Consider the following 14,816-nt stretch of genomic DNA (forward strand, 5'->3'; position numbering starts at 1 on the left):
AGCAAGTTCCACAAGTCAACATCAAACCATGCGGTCCTGAACATTCATCAGCCTTAACTGGGTTCAGTCACCAGGAGATCTCACATCTCCAGTTGGAAAAGATCTCAGAGGTTCTCCAACCACTGGACCTCAGAGGTTCTCCAACCACTGGACCCCAGAGGTTCTCCAGCCACTGGATCTGAGAGGTTCTCCAGCCACTGGACCTCTTTCACATCCCTGGAGATGATTTGCCTCTAGTGTCACCTTCTAAGACTGATGGGAACTCCCAGGTTTTTCACCTGTCATAGGGCCCAAAGCTTGACTTCGCTGCCTTGGGAGTCATCAGGTGTGACCTGCCTACCTGTGGTCCCCCCGCCCTCCCATCATTTGATTGTGGTGAATGGAGGCCAAGGCACATGGAAAGATGGCTCAAGACTGCATCAGAGGCTTCTTGGTGCACTTCTGTACCACCTGGAGGTGTCAGTCATCTGCTGAACTCACCCCCCCCCCAGTTAGCACTAATGCTAATCAAAGGCTGAGGGCAGAGAAGACATTTTCGTTGGCACACCATTCCCCGATCACACATGACACGAGGACCTCGGTGCGGTGGTGGTGATGTGAGCACAAGTTTTTCAGCGCTGTTTGGACCTGCTGGTACTTGCTTCCACCTGCTGAAGGTGGCGTATGCTCGACTGGAGCACATGGCTGCAGCGGCAGAAATGCTCCTGCTTGATGGAGTCCAGAGGGACTCAAACACGCTGCGGTATCTATTTTTCATGTAACAAACCACGGAAAGAAGTGCTTCTAAGAACTCCTCTAAAACACGGAGCGAGGGATAACCGGGGCTAGCTACAGGTGCATCACAAACCAGCAGCAGGAACGGGTCAAAGGGGTGAGATGTAAGATATCTGCAGCCGTTCCAGAGAAAGGGCCCAGTCATGATACGATGCCTGGAGCCATCGTATCATGACTGGGCCCTTTCTCTTCTCTTTAAGATCAGAGTGGCTCCTAATGAGGTTCCTCTGCCTGTATCAGTCCGTCAGCAGGAGGCGACAGCCGCTACGGCCGCTACAGCCGCTACACTCGCACCAGCCGGGAGGAGGAAGGTCATCGTTTACGTTTAATCTGATAGTCGATAAAAAGGGATGATTTTACCAGCTTTAGTTCCAAACGCTCTTCTGGGCCGACCAGCAGCCGCAGCGTTTGTCGCATCGACTGAATTCATCGCGTGTAGGTGGCGACGCTAATGGCTAAACGCTGGAATGCTCCGGAACGCTCTTTTCACGGCTGCTTTTACGGACACGGCAAACACATGTGGCCCGTCCGTCCCACACGTGACCCAGCCCACCGCCACGGTGCACCCACGCATGAGACACGTATGGAGGCTGCAGATACAGGCAGCTCTGATGGCCTATATATCCAACACACACACACACACACACACACACACACACACACACACTGCAGCAGCCATAAAAACAGGAATAACAAGCAGTGGAGTCTCACAGGTTTCAGCGGCTCCTGCAGAGGTGATAGAGGGATGAAGGCGGAGGAGGAGGAGGAGGAGGGGGGATTATTGATCCGCGCTCATCCCTCCATCTCCTCCTCCACTGCTGCTGTCACCGTCATCTCCTTCCTACAGGAACGATAAAAGAGAAACTGCTGCGCGGCTCCCGTCTGGACCGGATCAGTCCCAGTTCTCCTTCACAGCCTCTCCTGCTGCAGGCCTGCTCCTCCTTGTCCTCCTCTCTCCTCCTCTTGCTGCCGACTCAACCGTTTCCTAATTATCATTCCGCTGCGTCTGACAGCCGAGCCCCATCCAGCGCTGCGGTGCTGACAACGTCCTCCGCTCCGTGCACGTCAACGCTCAGCGCTCAAGTGTTGCTGCTTCCCCTCTGCTATGTTCTGCCCATAGAGAGGAGGAGGAGGGGAGGAGGAGGTGTCAGGCTCAGATAGAGGGATAAAGGAGGTGGAAACAGAGCCGTGGAGAAGGAAGTGTGTGCACGTGTGTGTGCCCGTGTGTGTGAGCGTGTGTGCACCGTCATGCAGAAATCACATTACTGCTTTACTGCACAACTGCAATTCTCTCTCTCTCTCTCTCTCTCTCTCTCTCTCTCTCTCTCTCTCTCTCTCACACACACACACACACACACACTGCTACCATTGGTTATTGGGATTTTTGGGATTGATAGCAGCAGTGATTTTTGCAGTGAGAAGCTATGAAGAAGTACCACAGTCCTCCTCTTCAGGATCAGTTCCTGTTCCCCCTGGAGGTGCTGAGGACCTCCAGGGGGACACAAAAGTACGACTCTGCACAATCTGCCCCCCCTCCCCAGCGTGGCCTCCTTCAGCACAGAACATTCGTCACCTTGAAGGAGGACTTGACTGTCCCAGTTTGGGCAGCCTGCTGCAGGAGCTTTGACCCACACAGATACTGCGGATTCCAGGAAGGACGGATCCACCAGCCAGGACAGGTCCATCAGCCAGGACGGGTCCACCAGCCAGGACAGGTCCACCAGCCAGGGTGGATCCACCAGCCAGCCAGGAACTTCTCAGCCTTCTTCTTCACCATTACTATCCCCCACGCTGCTGCTAACAGCTAACCGCTAACTGCTGAGTGAGTGTGTTTCAGCTCTGGATCAGTGGACACAAACACACGTGTTGATGCTCCAGCTCTCAGGCTGTTGGACCTCCTGGATGTGGTCCAGGGCCAGTGAACGGCCCACTGAGCTTTTAACTCAATCAAAATCTCGTAAAGATAAAATCCTCTGGAAACTCCAGACACGATCACGTGGAAGCCAAATCCCAGATTTATTGTGCCTGAACCAGGACAGAAGCTTTCTTATCATCTTGACCTGGATGATGAGGAGAGACGACTGCGTTTCAAAGGTCCGTTTGGCGCCAGTGGAGATGTTAAAGCCAGAATGGTGATGATGATGATGATGATGATGATGATGGTGGTGGTGGTGTGGTTGTGGTGGATGATGGGAGTTGATCCAATGAGGAATTTCAGTGAGTAAAACACCAATAAAATCTAAAAGCCTCCATCAGATGATATCAAAAACAGCCCAAGTTGAGCGATGAGCTCCAGGATTTGAGGTTTCCGTGCACAGGAAATCACGCACGCGGATGGAGGATGGGTCACTACACAGGATTCACCGATCACGCTCCAGATCGATCCAGCTGCAATGTTGATTCCAATCAGGATCGATCCGTCCTCGCGAGGTAAATGTGGGTGAAGAAGTAATCGGATACTGTTAAAATGACCACGAGCTCCAGTCAACCCATTCAATAACAGCGCAGAACGCTCGCGCGCGACACACGCCTTCAGTTACGTGTTGGCACGAGGGTTTTGAAATGGAAGGTGTAACGATACCGACTCACCTGAGCGGGTTTTTCCACGGCAATCCTCACCTGACATCATAACACGCACACATCAGTACTCATCTCAACGTCTCCGTCACCATGGAGGCTTGGAAGAGCTGCACCACAGATCCTCAACGCACGACAGAACCATCACTCGGTCACCTGGTGGAAGCGGAACCTTAAACCAGCTAAACTAGGGCGAAGACGGTGGCGCTGACGTCATTGGTCCGATGATTGCCGTCACTGTTGTCTGCTCAGCTCACGTCGTCACAACTGTAAATACTGCCCGTCTCCCAGGGCAACGCGTGGTGTAACGTGGTGAGAGCTCTATTCTTTTTACTAGTCTTTGGTGACTCCATTGATCAGCAGGCTGTTCCCTGCTCCTCCTCCACCCCCTCTCACACCTCCTCCTCCATCTCCTCTCACACCTCCACCTCCTCCTCCTCCACCTCCTCTCACACCTCCTCCTCCTCCACCACAAATGAATGGTTTGGAATTCACAATCATGAGAGGAAGATGGAGGAGGAGGTTTCATCACTGGCGACAAGAAAGTGGGACACTGGGTGGAAGACAGTCAACAGACAGAGCTGAGAAGTGGAAGGAGGGAAGGAATCTAGTCCTGGAGGGCTTTGTGAGTGAGATCAGTTGTGCTCATAGTGGATGAACAGGAGTGGACCAAGCACCGAACCCTGGGGGACACCTCGGGAGAGGGGAACGATGCAGAAGGTGCAACTGTTGACGCTGACGACCAGGTTGTTGGAGATGAGATGGGCTTTGAGTTCAGAGATGACATCACGTCCCAATGCTCCAATCACAAAGTGGGTCATGCTGAGGCTTGGGTCCAGGGGTGTTCAGGGAAGAGCTGAAAGGGGGACAGGTGGACGTAGAGGCTTTGAGCATTGTTTGAAAAACCAAAAGGAAATTATTGTACTTCCTGACTTTAAAAGAGCCCACAGGTGAGAGACCACAGGTGACCATCCACAGGTGAGAGACCACAGGTGACCATCCACAGGGGACCATCCACAGGTGAGAGACCACAGGGGACCATCCACAGGTGACTGTCCATAGATGCCAGTCCAAAGGTGACTGTCCATAAGTGACTGTCCACAAGTGACTGTCCACAGATTCCCAATCACAGGAGACTGTCCCTGAAGACACCCCTGCCACTAAGGACACCTGCTGTCCATCAGGACACCTCCTGTCCCTGAGGACAGTCGTCCACTGCTGTATCTGTGTCCTTCTACAGCAGCTTCACTGTGTTTCCATCTACCTGTTTGGTTTGAGTGTTGAACCAGCAACAGTGGGAGGAGCCTGAATGATGCAAGACACCTTCTGCGTCCACACAAGTTCTGAGACACGAGTCAAAGCTTTTAGATCAAACATTCATGCTAACTAGATGTTCTATCATGAGCTCTTTAATGGTTCCTCTCCTCCCATTCTACCCAGAGGACCACGGTTCCAGAAGATCATTAATGCTCATTGGTCAGTCTGAGAGGTCATCTGTGGTTTTTAAATTGTTCATCATGACTGAGTTCAGTGATGCTGCATATTTACTGTTTATTAATACAGAGCTAGAATCAATAAGCCACAAACACTCAACAAGAGTGATGTGGGCTCGAATCCCCTTGGCTTTTCAGTTCCGCGATAGTGTTAGAAGAGTCTGTAACTCTTGTAGTAACTTCTGTCGGACACAAGGGGGCAGCGCCACCATTCGGATCGTTGAGCATTCAGAGAACAAGAGACTGATAAGAGGAGTTGACGGAAGTGCCTGAACTTCATGTTCTGTGTTCCAACATGCTTCAGTGGGTCAGTGGATCAGTAGGTCTGTCAGTGGCTCTGGAAGCTGTCCTTCAGCTCAGGATTGTCAATAATGACCTTTGTTCTACATCTACCTTGGTTAACGTGATGACTAAATTCAGGGGGACTGAGAGGAGACAAGGTCAGAGGTATTGACAGGTCAGACCTCTATTACACCACAGAAGAAGAGAGGAGCTGACACCAACCCCCTGAGCGGTGCCCTCCATGAGCACCTCCTGCTCCTCCTCTCTGAGCTCTGATGATCCAGGTAGATCTGCAGACAATCAGAGGACAATGAAAGATTTAGTCCTCCTGATCTACAGCCTGGAGGAGCTGGACCACTCTGACCACTGGTGAGGAGGCTGATGAGACGTCTGTTGAAGAGCTGCAGGGCCAAACAGATCTGGTGGACCAGGACGTGGAGGCTGCTGGTGTGGCTGCAAGGCCAAACGAATCTGGTGGACCAGGACATGGAGGCTGCTGGTGTGACTGCAGTGCCCAACGGATCTGGTGGACCAGGACATGGAGGCTGCTGGTGTGGCTGCAGTGCCCAACGGATCTGGTGGATCAGGACGTGGAGGCTGCTGGTGTGGCTGCAGTGCCCAACGGATCTGGTGGATCAGGACGTGGAGGCTGCTGGTGTGGCTGCAGGGCCCAACGGATCTGGTGGATCAGGACGTGGAGGCTGCTGGTGTGGCTGCAGAGAAGAAACAAACAGGAGCACATGAAGTCCTGCTGAAGCCTCTTTTTGCTCGTTTCTTCAGTTTCTTCATAACATCTCCTCCTCCCCCTCCTCCTCCCCCTCCCCCTCCCCTCCTCTCCGCTCCCCCTCCTCCTCCCTCCCTCCCTGGTTATCAGTGTCTGTCCCAGGATTTTCTCCAAGAAAATGAAACTCAATTCATTCTGATGGGATCAGATCCTAAATTATGGGAATTGATCATATTAATCTAAATCAGTCATTGGTCCTGAGATTAATCTGCTTCAACCTTCTATTGGTTCAACAGCCCTAAATACTATTTTTAGTCAGCAGTGAGCAACATAATAAATACAAAATCCCCCGGGTGTGTGTGTAATCTGCACACTGTGTCGTTGTTGAACCTTTCAGTCTGTCAGCATGTGAAGATTAAATTCTGTGATGTCTGCAGGCCATTAATGTGTCCCCTGACTCTCTGTCACACACACACATACACACACACACACACACCCACACACGCACACACACACACACACACACACACACACACACACACCATTCAGGTTGTCCATTGTGTCCTAGTCCTGTTATTTGTGAGCTGTGGTAGCTTCTTGTCTCCTGAGATGCTTCCTGGTCCACCGTTGGTCTCAGTCCTCCTCCAGTTTCAGTGCTCCTTGTTGGCAGAACCTCCAGAAAGTGGGGTGTCGGGGTGTCCTCCAGCTGGGGGGCTCAGGCTCTACTTTTCCATCAGGACCAAGGTGACCTTTACAATGACCTTGTGAGCCAGCCTAATGAAGATGATGCTGAAAACTGCCGGCATATTTGATGGACTCTAGGACTGTAAGGGGCGTGGAGACACTGAAGGTTGGTCTTTGCTTCTTCTACAGGGGGTCAGGCTGCCGGCGGTCCTTTCAGCAGCTTTGAAGGAACCTTGAAAGGTGCTTGTGGTGAGCGGGCCAAACCGTAGCTCCATGCTGTGCTCAAATCAAGCTGCACAGTTGTGACCCCCACTGGTCTTAGACCTTTAAACAAAAGAAACCTGAAGGACATCTAAAGACCCGTCTCCCTGGGGCAGACAGGTGTGCAGTAGATACCACAGGTCCAGAAAACATCAACACTAACATCAGTCATATATACTGTATGGAGATGAGTCCAGGGGGCAGGTGCAGCTTCGGGTGTCCTCACACATTATCCAATAACCCCACTGTCCTTTTTGTCCCCACTGTCCAGGTTCAGATTCCTGTCTTCTGGCAGTGACACGTGCTATCATCCTCACAGGGAATTCTTGGAGGAAAGTTTTTATTTTCCTCAATTAGTTTGGGGCAGCGTTGCACCTTGCGCTCCTACAGGTTTTGAGACTCTGTCCAGAAAAAGCAAGAGTCCTCTACCTTGTTTTCTTTTGTTTTACAAGCTTTCTTTAAGGGTGCAACAGAGTCCAGAGTGCCTCTAAGAGTGTCCATGGTGTTGTCTCCAAGTCGGTCAAATTGGGAGGAGTTCAGATTAGCGGAGGAGTCTGCTAATGGAAGTACTGCTATGGTTGACCCTGCTGGAACTGCCTCCTGAAATTTACTCTGGTCCCCATCTGGTACCAACCCAGAGAAAACCCGCTTTTCTAGCGGATTCTAATCTTCTGGTAAGAACTGAAGTGTTCCTAAGTGATGGTCTCAATCACACCCTTGATTTGGGTGTGATTGAGACCAAGTGGGTGAATTTACCCTCTGGGAAACCCAATGGAATCCAATAATGAGGTGACTGCAATGCTAAGACTGTCTCTATCTGTGTCTCTGTGAAGAGTGAAATCACCTACACTAGTTATCCTGTGTGGTTTAAGGACAGAAACTCCGTATGGACTGGGGGCGGGGTACTCTAGCAGGTAAGCTTGGCTCTATGTTCCTCCAGGCTGGAGATGAGATGACAATAACACTCTTCAAGCCTAGAATTTATTAACAGAGATGGATTAAAAATGGCTGCGACAAAATTGTTTTCGTCCCTCTCCAGAATCCCGGGCCTGACCCCCAACAAGCAACATTGGCAGGAAAAACTCCCCTTTAACAGGAAGAAACCTTGAGCAGGACCAGGCTCATGTAGGGGGACCCTCCTGCTGATGGCCGGCTAGGTAGAGAGAGAGGAGAAGGGGGGACTGTAGGACTGTAGTTTTGTGTCCTGGCCCCAGCTCCGGTTTGGCATAGATTAGGACCAATAGAGTATGTTTCTGTTGACAGTGTCAAAAGCCTTGGCCAGGCCTAGGAAGAGGTTCTGCTGCTCTTGGAGTTGCTGTGAACCCCGTGTCCACAGTGCTCCTGTTCCTCCTGAACCTGATACAAAGAAGAGATGTAACCTCGCTGTCTGAAGATCTCTGCAGTGATACCATCAGGGCCAGGACTTTTGCCGTTCTTCAACAACCTTACTGCACTTTGTATCTTTTCAAAAGTTGGCGGGAGAACGAGGTCTTGGATGGTGGGATGGATCGGTAGGTCTTCCAGAACTGAGGCGTCTACCAGGGTAGGGCTGCTTCAGAAGGTCTTCAAAGTCTTCTGCCCTTTGATTTGTGATAAGTGTTTGGTCCTTGATGAGAGTTGGACCATCACCCGACTTCAGGGGAGACTGAATATCATTTTTACAGGCATATGATTGTACTTATGTTGAGATCCGGCACTCAGCAACTTTGCAGGGTGGACAGTCGTGACTGCCTCTCTGTCCTGGAGGTTCACCATTACTGCCAGAGTACAGCAGAGGTGGGTTCTTCACGACAGCCCTCCTCAGCCGAGGGCTGCTGCTCTGAGAATGCAGAAGAAAATAAGTCAAACCAACCGATCTGAAGCGAAGAGAGCTTTCGCTCTGGACCACAGGGGCTCTCTAAAGCTGGGACTGGTTATGACATGGTTTGAAGTCCTGAGCAGAAACTGTTACCTGGCAACAGCAGCAGACACTTTGTGTGTGGCTTCATCTCCTGATGCTCATAATCAAAGATCAATATTTCCTGTTGTGCTTCTCCTCTAATCAGCTCATTGATTAGTTCGGATGCTGCAGACATTCTCCCATCGTGGACGTCTCTCCGCATCTGGGCTGAAGCTAAAACTTCCTGTTGCTGTCAAGTCCACATTAATGGAGGGATCTCCCAGTAGACACTGGGACCAGTGTAATGAGACGTTCCTCACTGGTTTAATGGTGCTGATGTTTGGAGATATTGATGGTGATTCTACAGTCATTAAAATGCGTTTAAACACAGCCGCATGCTTCATTTCAGACAGGCCATGTGTGTGTTCATGTGTGAATTGTGTGTTTTTGTGTGTGTGTGTTTCATTACATTAAATTAAACTCATATCAATATCAGCAATGTTTATTAACTGGGAAATTGAATTTGGAGCTCTTAATTTCACACACACACGTAATTGTATGGATTACCATCCACAAATACTATTTTCACATGTTTTGAGTTTACATTTATAATATATATGATCAAAGCCACATTGTGGCACAGTGCAGAAATTGACCCTCCCACTTCCATCCCATTACATCAAGCTTGAGCGTATATTTTAGTATCACTAAAAGAACAAATATACGCTCCAAATCTCAGAGTCTATTTTACTTTATCCAGCACTTTACTTTCCCATGAACCAAGGATTAATCCTTGTTAGCGATTGTGCTCTTTAGGTAGTTTTTGTTGGGGTCCAGGGTTGTGTTCTTCCTGTAGGGGGCGTGGAGGAGCTTGATTGGCAACAGCTGGCGCTGCAGGCAGGTGAACGATTATCACCTGGCCACCTATTTAAGGAGGGAGCACCTGCCTCTCAGAGCCTGAGTGTTGTTGAGTTGCTCTGCCTGGTTCCCTTGTTGTTTCCCTGCACGTTCAAGGTCTCCAAGCCGTCTGCTGGACCTGTGAATGTGCAGAGCCCGACTCCTGAGTCCCCTGCAGTCCAGGATGACTTGATGAGGAGGAGGAAAGGAGAGGCTTGATGCCTGCTTGATGAGGAGGAGGAGGAGAGAGGAGGAGAGGAGAGGAGAGGAGAGGAGAGGAGAGGAGAGGAGAGGAGAGGAGAGGAGAGGAAACCATGACCCAGTGGGGTGACAGAGGCCTGTCAGGTGATCATGTTTCCGGACCCCGGCAGCCTCGGCCTATAACAGCATAGCTAAGACGTTAATCTAATGATTAGACGACCCCCTAAGTATGATAATTTGTCTATCTATGATAGTAACCGGAACTACAGAATTAGTAACAATAAGCTTTTTCAAAGAGGTAGGTTTTAAGTCTGATCTTAAAAGTAGAGATGGAGTCAGCCTCCCGTACCTGGACAGGGAGCTGGTTCCATAGCAGGGGGGCCTGGTAGCTAAATGCTCGGCCCCCCATTCTACTCCTAGAAACTCTGGGAACCACAAGTAGACCAGCATTCTGAGAGCGGAGCGGTCTATTTGGCTGGTAAGGTGTCACTAGCTCCTCCAGGTAGGATGGAGCTAGGCCTCTGAGGACCTTGTAGGTCAAAAGAAGGGTTTTAAAAATTATTCTAAATTTAACGGGCAGCCAATGAAGCGATGCCATTACAGGAGTTATGTGATCTCTTTTGTCAATACCTGTCAGAACTCTGGCTGCAGCATTTTGGATCAACTGGAGGCTTCTTAAATAGTTGTTTGGACACCCTGATAATAAAGAATTACAATAGTCCAGCCTGGAAGTAACAAATGCTGGACTAACTTTTCAGCATCATGCCGCATCAGTAGCTTCCTGATCTTTGTGATGTTCCTCAGGTGAAAACAGGCACTTCTAGAGACTAATTTAATGTGTGAGTTGAAGGAGAGATTTTGATCAAAAGTTCCTCCTAGATTCCTCACAGAGAGACTAGATGTTAATGAGATACCATCTAGAGTGATCATGTGATCTAATCTATCCCTGAGAGGTTCAGGACCAAACACCATGACCTCAGTTTTTCCTGGGTTAAGGAGGAGGAAATTTGAAGACATCCAGGACTTGATGTCTTTAAGACAGGTCTGGAGCTTCACTAACTTCTCTGTCTCCTCTGGTTTCATGGATAAATAAAGCTGAGTGTCATCAGCATAACAATGAAAACTTATCCCATGCTGCCGAATAATGTTCCCTAAGGGAAGCATGTACAAGGTGAAGAGGATTGGTCCAAGTACAGAACCTTGAGGAACTCCATGGCTAACCCTACTGTATGAGCAGGGAACACCATGGACATGAGCAAACTGGTATCTCTCAGATAAATATGATCTAAACCAGTCTAGTGCTGTCCCTTTAATGCCAATCACATGTTTCAGTCTCTGTAACAGGATGCTGTGATCAACTGTATCAAAAGCAGCACTGAGGTCCAGCAGAACCAGCATAGAGACCAGTCCATGATCTGAAGCTATGAGAAGATCATTAGTAACTTTAAGAAGTGCTGTTTCTGTGCTGTGATGAGCTCTAAAGCCTGACTGAAACATCTCAAACTCAACATTGGCCTATAGTTTGCTAAGACATCAGGATCCAGTGATGGTTTTTTAAGCAACGGCTTAATCGCTGCCACCTTGTAGGACCGGGGTACATAACCTGTCACTAAAGAACAATTGATCTGGTCCAGTATAGATCTGCCTATCAATGGTAAAACATCCTTCAACAGGTGTGTTGGGATGGGATCTAAAAGACATGTGGTGGTCTTGGATTTCTGAATTAGCGATGACGCCTCAGAAAAATATATATGGCTGAAGGAGTTTAAGGGCTCGTTGGAGAACCTGTATGTCCCCGCAGTCAGCACATCTGGTGATGGTCCAGTTGTTGGGATGGCCTGGTTAGCTTTTTCTCTGATAGCTAGAATTTTATTAGTGAAGAATCCCATGAAGTCTTCACCACTAAGGGAAGAAGGGATACGTGGATCTAAAACACTGTGACTCTATCAGTGTTGTCCCAGTAAACATCCTGCCCGATTTCGGCACCCTCAGAAGTTCCAAAGGCTAAAAGACGGCAACAATGTGAATGTGAGGCCTTCAGGTCAGCTGGGAAAATCTGCTTCTGGCTTCTTCTCAATATATTTGATGTAGACAGATTAAAATGGCAGGTTTATCATCAGGAGGTGCTGGACTAATATACAGCTCTGTGCAGGCTTTGTGTTCCCAGGGGCAAAGGTCAGGTGAAAAGAACACCTTTTCTCATTTCACACACAGTTTTAATACAGACTAGTTATAGATAACATGCGTGAGGGGGTTACCCTTTTATTAACTTGCATTTATTACTAATCTTAGCACTTTTATTCTTCAGTGTTTGTGATATTGTTGCTGCTATAAAAGATTCTGCCAAATGAAATTTTGTTGTATTTTTCTATGATGACAATATTTCCTCTCAAACATTATTATTACAATAAAATATATAAATGATGGTAATAACAATATTTTAATGCTGATTATTATTATCATCACTGTTGTAATTGATATTGATAACATGACAAAATCCAAGATAATCTAATGTAAGATATAATGTGTGTATATATAACACACACCCACGCACACACTCACACACACACACACACAGTCAGCTGGTCAGGGGGGTGAGATCATTAAGGGATGACAAAGCTGCTCATATCACATGCACACACCTAGAACTGTGCACACAAGCTCAGCCTAATTACATGTACCAAAGTGTGTGTGTGTGTGTGTGTGTGTGTGTGTGTGTGTGTGTGTGTGTGTGTGGTGTGTGTGTGTGTGTGTGTGTGTGTGTGTGTGGTGTGTGTGTGTGTGTGTGCTCTTGTCTCTCAATAATAATATTATTAATAATAATAATAACTATAATTAATTATAATTGGTGTTAATATTAATTGTTGGTAATAATAACTGGTGGTAATAATAGCTGGTGGTAATAATAACTGGTGGTGATAACATGTGTTAATAATAGCTGGTGGTAATAACTGGTGGTGATAATAACATGTGTTAATAATAACATGTGTTAATAATAACTGGTGGTAATGATAACTGTTGCAAATGATAACTGGTGGTAATAATAACTGGTGGTAATAATAGCTGGTGGTAATGATAACTGGTGGTAATGATAACTGGTGGTAATAATAACTGGTGGTAATAATAGCTGCTGGTAATGATAACTGGTGGTAATAATAGCTGGTGGTGATAATAACGTGTTAACAATAACGTGTTAATAATAGCTGGTGGTAATAATAGCTGGTGGTGACAATAACATGTGTTAATAATAACATGAGTTAATAATAGCTGATGGTAATAATAACTGATGGTAATGATAACTGTTGCTAATGATAACTGGTGGTAATAATAACTGGCGGTAATAATAGCTGGTGGTAATGATAACTGGTGGTAATAATAGCTGGTGGTAATGATAACTGGTGGTAATAATAGCTGGTGGTGATAATAGCTGGTGGTGATAATAGCTGGTGGTAATAATAGCTGGTGGTGACAATAACATGTGTTAATAATAACATGAGTTAATAATAGCTGGTGGTAATAATAACTGATGGTAATGATAACTGGTGGTAATGATAGCTGGTGGTAATAACTGGTGGTGATAATAGCTGGTGGTAATGATAACTGGTGGTAATGATAACTGGTGGTAATAATAGCAGGTGGTAATAATAGCTGGTGGTAATAATAGCTGGTGGTAATAATAGCTGCTGGTAATGATAACTGGTGGTAATAATAGCAGGTGGTAATAATAGCTGGTGGTAATAATAGCTGGTGGTAATGATAACTGGTGGTAATAATAGCTGGTGGTAATAATAGCTGGTGGTAATAATAGCTGGTTGTAATGATAACTGGTGGTAATAATAACTGGTGGTAATAATAACTGGTGGTAATAATAACTGGCAGTAATAATAGCTGGTGTTTATCAGACTGGTTTCCAGAACTGGAACTGATGGGTGGAGGTTAAACATCAAGCAGTCATGCAGATGAAGCTACTCCTGCGTCTGAGACAGAAACTCTTGGGTTCGGCAGCTTCGTCTTTGGTGGGGCTGTGGGGGGGCTGTGGGGGGCCTGTGGGGGGGCTGTGTGGGAGCAGTGGGGGGTGACTGGGAGCAGTGGGGGGGGGGAGGACTGAAAGCAGAGCTGATCCGCACAAACCAGTTTGTTCCGAGCCAAGAAAGAGGCAGAAATATGTACTTACACACCTTCACGGCGACGGGTTACCACTGTCACAGAGATGAATGAACAGGTGAAGAACAATGAGAAGACTGGTGTAAGGAGTGGGAGGAGGGGGAAGCAGGGACCCAGAGCAGGTGGGAGGAGGAGGGGAGGACTGGGGAGGACAGGGAGGAGGGGAAATAAATTGTCGGCTGCAGATCATTGGTTGACTCTGCTGAGGCTGCTGTTGTTCCGGCACGACGCTGCAGAAGAGCACAGGCAGAAGAGAGCTGCAGATCTGATCTCCTGGACGCCACCAGCCACCGTCCCAGTGCCGGGGGGAGCCCAGAGGAGGTGCAGGCAGCAGCAGGAGCAGCAGGAGCATGCTACTCCTCCCAGGCTGATCCAGGAGTGGACACTGTATCTGTCACCAGGTCTGCACAAACCCTTTGATTTACATGGCCACATTTTCTGCAAACAAACAAAAGTCGTGATTTATGTTTTCAAAAGATCTTCAGAAAATTATCCCTGGAAAAAAGAATGATTCTGTTGTGCTGTTGACTTTTCTTGATGTGATGATGATGTTCTCCCCACAACGTGTAGCTGTCTGAAGTCTACGTTGGCTGTTTAGTCTGCTGGTTTTATAATAAAGTAAATTCTCTAAGATATCAACTATCACTTTTACATTTAGCTGTAAGCTCGAACAGACCAACGATGGACAGACCTGAATTTGTTTTCCTTTTTATCTCTTTAATCGGCACCTTCCAAATACAGCCATCCAAAACAGGACTAAAATCTAGGAGTAAACGACATGATTGTAGAGTTACTAAAAGCTCATCAAGTGTGAACCACTCAAAACCTTTACATGAACAGTTTGATCCAGCTTTGCTAGAATTGTGTGAATTCCTTTGCT

At 47.7% G+C, this 14,816-nt stretch overlaps 1 protein-coding gene and 1 long non-coding RNA gene across 2 annotated transcripts in view; one reads left to right on the forward strand and one right to left on the reverse strand.

The window, feature by feature from the left end:
- LOC130530285 (IQ motif and SEC7 domain-containing protein 2-like) overlaps window positions 1-1,849 on the reverse strand; it is a 59,286-nt gene extending 57,437 nt beyond the window's left edge. Inside the window, exon 1 of the mRNA XM_057041317.1 lies at window positions 1,486-1,849. The gene's annotated coding sequence lies outside the window, so the exon portion shown is untranslated. The remainder of the gene's footprint in view (window positions 1-1,485) is intronic.
- A 246-nt stretch (window positions 1,850-2,095) lies between these two features.
- Window positions 2,096-9,064, forward strand: LOC130530320 (uncharacterized). Its single transcript, XR_008951812.1, has 2 exons — window positions 2,096-2,453; window positions 2,490-9,064. It is a non-coding gene; the product is annotated as an uncharacterized LOC130530320 (long non-coding RNA).
- Window positions 9,065-14,816: the final 5,752 nt, after the last annotated feature.

The sequence above is a fragment of the Takifugu flavidus genome, chromosome 8 (genome assembly GCF_003711565.1).
Source record: "Takifugu flavidus isolate HTHZ2018 chromosome 8, ASM371156v2, whole genome shotgun sequence".
In the NCBI taxonomy this organism is placed as follows: Eukaryota; Metazoa; Chordata; class Actinopteri; order Tetraodontiformes; family Tetraodontidae; genus Takifugu; species Takifugu flavidus.